The sequence below is a fragment of the Macaca mulatta genome, chromosome 6 (assembly GCF_049350105.2).
Source record: "Macaca mulatta isolate MMU2019108-1 chromosome 6, T2T-MMU8v2.0, whole genome shotgun sequence".
Lineage (NCBI taxonomy): Eukaryota > Metazoa > Chordata > Mammalia > Primates > Cercopithecidae > Macaca > Macaca mulatta.
In genome coordinates, this window is record NC_133411.1 from 157197373 (window position 1) to 157204388 (window position 7016).

Consider the following 7016-nt stretch of genomic DNA (forward strand, 5'->3'; position numbering starts at 1 on the left):
ATTTTTTTCCTTCACATCAACTTTAGATAGCTTTAAGATATACACCTTGGTGATTTCCTTTTTTTAATGAATCTCTCAGGAATTCTTTGAACTTCTACAATTTGGGTGTCTAAATCTCTAGGAACATCAGGAAATTTTTCCTCAAAGAGGTTTTTCAATTTTTCAAACTTTTGCCTTTTTTTTTTTTTTTTAACTTAGGACACATATGCTTCTTAGGTTTGAATGTTTTATATAATTCTATGTTTCTTGGATACTTTATTTTTTAATTTTTTCCTTTTTTTTGTAATTATTATTATTATTAGCCCTGATTGGTTGAATTCAAAAGGCTTGCATTCAAGCTCTGAAATTATTTCTGCTATTTGGTCTAATGTATTGACAAAAACTTTTTACTGCATTTTGTAATTTTCTAAATGTAATTTTCCTTCTGGGGTGCTTTCTGTCTTCTTAAAAATATCTATCTCTTTGGAAAATTTTTCATTTATATTTTGAATTGTTTTATTTGATTTCTTTATGTTGGTTTTCAGATTTTTCTGCAATCTTACCAAGCAACTTAATAATCAGCATTTTAAATTCTTTAACTGCTATTTCAAAGATTTCATCGTGGTTAGGTGACACTGCTGGAGAGCTAATATGATCTTTTGAGGATGTTATAGAATTCTGCTTTTTTTATATTGCCAGAATTATTTTTCTGGTTCTTTCTCATTTGGGTCAACCATTTCTTCTTCTTCTTCTTGGAATTATGTTTAATTCAACTTGATTTTTAAATTTTTTTCCTTGTGAGCATATAACTTTAATGTGTTTATTTTATGGTTACCTAGCTTTGGCTCTGGGTGCTTTCAGTGGCAAAGACTCTGCATGAGTTCCCTTGTTATAGAGAATCTTTGTGTTAACGGCTTTCTCAGATGCTGGTTGTGGTAGCAATGTGCTGGCTGTGTGAGCAGGTTTGTTGTCTCCTGTGGGGCTTGAATGAGAGAGGGCTCATGAATCTCATTTTGTTCTGTAGCAATGTACACTTTTTAATTATTTTTCCATTATCATGATTATTATTATTATTTTACTGTAGTGTACAGTTCAGGCTTCAGGCCAGTACGAGTTTCCCAAGAGTAAAATCTGGCTGTGGCTGAATTATGTGGGTATGAGCAATTCCCTAATGGTGGGCAGAGGTCCCAACCTTGAAAGAGGTGGCTAAGGGAACTCTCAGTGAAAAGCAATGAGCTCCTCATAGGGGCAAAAGAGAGAACCTCCTTAGCTCCACTTCCAGACCAGCAGAAAAAGGGTCTGTCTCCTTCTCACACACAAATCCTAGTGTTCTGGCTATTCAGATCAGACAGACACCTCTTCCCAACTACAGGAATGCTGATGTTCCATGTAAAAAAGGATTGTGACTCTACCCCTCATGCAAGTCTGAGTCCAGAGGGCACTTCCCCTGTGGGATGCAGTCTCCCTAATGTGGTCCAGAAAAGCTGTCTACAGGTAAATCTGTCCTGAGCTACCATGGGAGAAGCCTCAGCTGTGTTGGCGGTGGAAGGTGGTGGGGAGAAGAAGTCCCCTTTTTCAGTAATCTTCAGAAGTACTGTGGCTGCCTGTCTGTTGGGTAGAATAACAGGTTTTCTCCACTGAGCCCAGCACTGTACCTGTGCCTCTGCTCAAAGAAGCTTTCCACAAGTGGAAAGATCTGGGACTCAAGTCCTACAATCTGGTTTCTTGTGTCCCATTGGGTGCTCCCTGGATGTGCTGCACTCTGCCTTCCTTTAGGAGTGGCAGTTCTTGGGGGCCAGACTACTGTGAATTCTGCTGCTTCTCTGAGTTTAGTTGCCCTTTGGGGCTGCCAAAATCCAGGCTCGGCTGGGGACTGTCTACAAGAGATCCAGTGTTGTGAAGATACACAGGTTGTGAAGATGCACAGGTCTGTCCGGGTTGAAGGTCTATGGACAGAAGAAGTCCCACAATGGGTGTGCAACTAGTATGGTGCTTGTCACCACAGCTCAGGTCCAGTGGGTAAAGGAAGATACCTTGTGTAAACAAGATAATGCCCTTGAGAAGTCCCCAAATTACAGCTCAGTCCAATACTTGTGCTCTTGAGGGCAAAGAAGCTCTCATTGAGCTTGGACATCAATAATCTACTGTAGGGGATAGGGAGGCTGAGAGTACTCCCACTTACAATGTTCATGGTTTTCTGAGTATCTCAGAGTTTGATATCTGCCAGTTTCTTATTACCTTCTTTTTGTGTGTGTCTCACAGATTTTTCCAGTGAACTCTCCAGTGGGCTCCAGCACTCTCCCCTTAACACTTTATTTGCACTATGATTATTCACCTGTAATTTTGGTTCTACTTTCTGAGAAGAATTGGTCACTGATATTTCTTGTCAGCCATCTCAAGCTCTCTGGTGCCTCAGGCTATGGACAAGTCTGGTATTTGCAATGGCTGGGGCTCTGCTCTTAGCTCCAGAGGGGGGTGATATTGTGTGAAGCTAGACTAAGCTAACCTATCCTCTGGTCTCCCAGCATTAGATTGAAGCACCAACTCTGATGAGAATGGCAGGGGAGTGACATAGACTCTAAGATTTCCTACATTATCAGTAGCCTTCTCAAATGCCAGCTGTAGTAGTAATGTACAGGGCATGTGGACAGGTTTATGACCTCCTAACTAGCTGAGATGATGTGGGCAATGTTGTAAGCTGAAGTTGCACAAGTGTTTTGACTGTTGTTGTTTTTTCTTCACAAGCACTGTGTTACTGTGGCAGCAGATGTTCTAATGGGTCATGCCAGTTGGTCTCCAGCCAGGAGGTGACACTTGCAGGACAGAGTAAGCTGTGTTGGTGGTTGTGGGATTTGTGCTTTGCTTATGTTACCTAGGAGAGATACTCAGATGTCTCAGGCAATGGGCAGGGCCATGGAATTGGCAAATATCTTTTTGTTTTGTTATTCTACCAGAGGAGGTGGAGGAAAAAACATGGATAGGGGTTGGGTCAAGCAAGTCCATACTCTGGGCTCCCCGTGTGCAGGCACCATTGGCGGCCCCAATAGGAACCAGAGGGCAGTCCCCTAGTTGCTGGTGTAATGTTCTGGGGAGGAGCACAGCTGCCTCTGTTGTACATAAGTTTCTGCATGGGGAGATGGGGTAGCATGTGGTAGTAAGACCCACCCAGTTCCCACACCCTTGGCAAGGCACACCTTACACATACAGACTTCTGCTGACAACAGTTTTCTGGGTCCCAGGGCAATGTACACTCAGAACATACAATTATCCCAGGCCACAATTCTTGCTACTAAAGACAGAAACCGAAGCTTTGCAGCCATGCCACTCCACATTTTCCTATGAAACAGGTATGCCCAGCTCCTGCACCTGTGGTAAAAGCATACTTCCCACTCATCCCTCAGTTTTGGCCAAGGAGTTTGTTCTCACTTGAGATCAGATTGCAAACCTAGATTGGGAGACATTAGAAAGTTCAAACCTGTGACCACCACCTGAGTTAGCTGGCAGACATCTCCCAAGTCGAGTAAGAGGTAGGATCAGGAATGGCTTCCTTCCATCCCTGCTGGGTTCTGAGAGTGCATGCAAAGCAAGTCCTGATGCTGCTCCTTCTCATATACTCTCCACCCCTCACCAGATCAGCTCCAGTGCTGGGTAGGGTTAAGGCACTCCACTGTGGCCTGGATTGCCCAGCTCCCCCATAGGAGATGTGTATCACAGAGGCAGTCTCCCCCACTTTCACTTTCTGAAGACACAGTTTTCCACTTGGCTCACAGTGCAGGTTGCTGATCACCATTTCTCTCCAAGAGTCTGTGATTCCTTTCTTTTTTTCTGTTGAGTTCCTATATTTCTTCTTGGTTAAAAGTTCACAGCATGAATTCATGAATTTCTACACAATCTTTTGCTCTGTCCAAGTGGATGAGGCATGCTAATGAAGCCTTCAATCCACCACCTTGGAAAACACAAAGAGTTAAAAAATATTTAAGTGAGCATTTGGACTTTTGATTAAGCATAATTCTCACTGTCTGAGAGGTAGAGAGAAACTGACTACCACCGGTATGGTACCCCAAAACGTGAGACTTGATTTGTGGATGGCAGGGCTTCCTTCACGCCAAGGTTAGCAATGTACCTTAGACCCAGTACATAAAAATAAAGTAACATCACAAATTAGTTCAGGTGCATACTCTTTCATGTCTGTTATATCGATTGACTATGCCTATAGCTCAACAAATACAGTACAGTTTTCCCAAATTCTGCACCAAAGCTGGATTTTTCTAAATGCTAAGCATATTTTCAGACTAAAAGTCATATCATTTTTGCCTCACCTTGGATGCTGGATAAATTTTAGGCACCAGATCTTTCTCCTGAAGATTCTGATTCATGAAGACATGGCAGATCTTAAGTATCTATACTTTTTATAGACACTAAATGCAAGTTTTAAGAAACATTGTTGTAAGTAACATTGCCTGTATTATACATGTTGGTGATCCCATCATGCAATCACAATAGTCAAAGTCAATTTAATGAAGTAAATACCATGGAACATGTTTATTCAGCAAAGTATTCAATGATTGAGAAATGTGTCTGCTTCATCATTTAAACATATAATTAGACTACTGATTTTTCAGAGCTTTATCAAATATTTGGACATCAACAAAGAACTAACATTAAATTTTGAAATTGCAAGAATATTCCAATTCTTATAGTCTATCCTGTTTCCAAAGCAGATTCACCTCCTTGTGTAGGAAGGCACTATGTAATAGCATTCTCTAGAATCCAGCAGCACAAAAGGATTACAAGAGGAGTCATAGGAATGTATAGCACCAGATCATAAAGGTCAACATGGGCCCCAGTGGTCATAAGTAATTTCACCGTTACTTTCTCTGTAGAAAGGGAGAGAGAAAACAAAACAAAACATAACAAAATGTGTCAGATTCCCTCATGGTGTCCAAAATGCTTCTCAGTGACTTAGAATTTGAAAAGTACATGAGTTGGACAGCCTGGATTCTACTTCTTCAATATCTATACTCTGCGATTCCCCAGATCTTTCACATATTGTTTGTCCTGTTGTGGGGCTATTTTGTCAGTCCTGATTCAGTACGGAGACCCATGCTGAGTTGAGGAAGGAGAGAATGAGAAGGAAACCGTTTAACCCTTACGTCTCCCACTTTACAGCATATTGATCCAGTTCCGGTTATTATAAAAGATTCTATTCTGTAATCCCAGCACTTTGGAAGGCCTAGGAGATTTCTTGAGCCCAGCAGTTCAAGACTAGCCTATACCATACAGTGAGAGCTTTGTCTCTACCAAGAAAAAAAAAAATTAGCTGTCTGTGATGGCAGCACCTGTAGTCCCAGCTCCTGGGGAGGCTGAGATGGGAGAACTGCTTAAATCTGGGAGGTTGAGGCTGCAGCAACAATAGTTGTGCCAGTGAATTCCAGCCTGGGCAACAGAGTGGGAGACTGTCTCAAAAAATAATATAAAAATAAAAAAAGATATTTTATCAAATTAAGTATGATAAACTAATTTGAGTATTTGAAAACAAGCCAGCATCATTATGTACATAGTTCAAGTTAACCTACTTTGGGAAGTAGGGGGATCTTGGGTAAAGTTTGAGTGTTTTCTCAAGTTTCAGTGGGAAAAAATAGCTGTTTACTGTGTATATGATTGTAGGTTGAGAGGAACTCAGTAATTCCTAGCATATTGACACTGTTTTTTCTATACAAAGAGAAAATATTTACCATTGTGCCCTTACCTTTCTGCGATGCAAAACAGGCATGAGTTATCATAGGTTTTACCACTGGATCCACAGATAGAAGGAAATTTCCTGGTGTAATCAAGTGTTGGGTCTTTGTATATGTCACAGTTTGGCTACAAAATCCAGAGACAAAAAAAATAAACAGAGAGTACACATCTAAAAAATATTCTTGACATTTTCATAACTTTTGTTTCTCTATCAGTGGGTCTCCTCAAAATCCATTCCACTTCCATCTCAGAAGTAAACATTAAACAAAATTTTTAATTTATAATTCAGTTGCTTTTCTAATACTTTCACCATATATGTAGTTATTCTGAAAATTATGTGTTAATTAATTTTAGAAGTTTTTGAAATGTAAATGCATAAATATAACTTTCTGGTTTTCTAAAAATATTTTTGCAACTATAGATTACTTTCATTGAAAGCTTATATAATTACTTATTAAAATAATATATTTTCTCATCCTTAACACATTAATATGGTAAATCATTATATACTAATTTGAGTATATATTTTACTAACAATAGTAAACTTAGTAAAATAAACTTTCTTATAAAATTAAATAAACTTTGTTATATTTTGTCAACATTTTTATACATTGCTGTATTGTGTGTGCTAAAATTTTATTTAATATTTTTGAATCTATGTTAATACTGACATTTTTATCCATTGGTAAAATTGAAAGGTTGACAGTGAATTCAATTGCATAAATTTATAGATAATTGATCTTTCTTTCAAGGTACTCTTAAGAGCACCTCCTTGAATTCATTGGTTAGTTGTTTTGTTACAATAGGTTTAAATGTGGATTCTTATATAATGTTTTTGTGGTTAGAATGCATTGAAACCCTTAAATTATTCGTGATAGCCAAAAAGTAGAAGCAATCAAATGTTCTTCAACTGATGAATGGATAAATAAACATGCAATATCATCCGTCAATGGCATTCATGGATAAAAAGAAATGAAGTACTGATTAATGTTACAAAATGTACGAATCTTTGAAACATTATACTATGTTAGAGAAACCAGTCACACATATTGTACAATTCCATTTCATATGAAACGTCTAGAAAAGGTAAATCCATAGATACAGGAATTGCATTAGCAATTCCCCGGAGTGAGAGGTCCCAAAATGGCGACCAACAGTAAATGAGTATTTGGAATCTAATAACAGTAACAAAAATGTTCTAAACCTGAACTAGCGTGACAATTTTACTATTTGATAAATAAATTTTTAAGACAATAAATTATTTATTTTAATTGGGTTAATTATGATATATAAATATA

The 7016-nt window shown here is 38.6% G+C and overlaps 1 long non-coding RNA gene across 1 annotated transcript; it reads right to left on the reverse strand.

The window, feature by feature from the left end:
• Positions 1-765: 765 nt before the first annotated feature.
• Positions 766-5856, reverse strand: LOC106998991 (uncharacterized). Its single transcript, XR_001445603.3, has 2 exons — positions 5729-5856; positions 766-4856 (listed from the first exon to the last, which is right to left on the reverse strand). It is a non-coding gene; the product is annotated as an uncharacterized LOC106998991 (long non-coding RNA).
• Positions 5857-7016: the final 1160 nt, after the last annotated feature.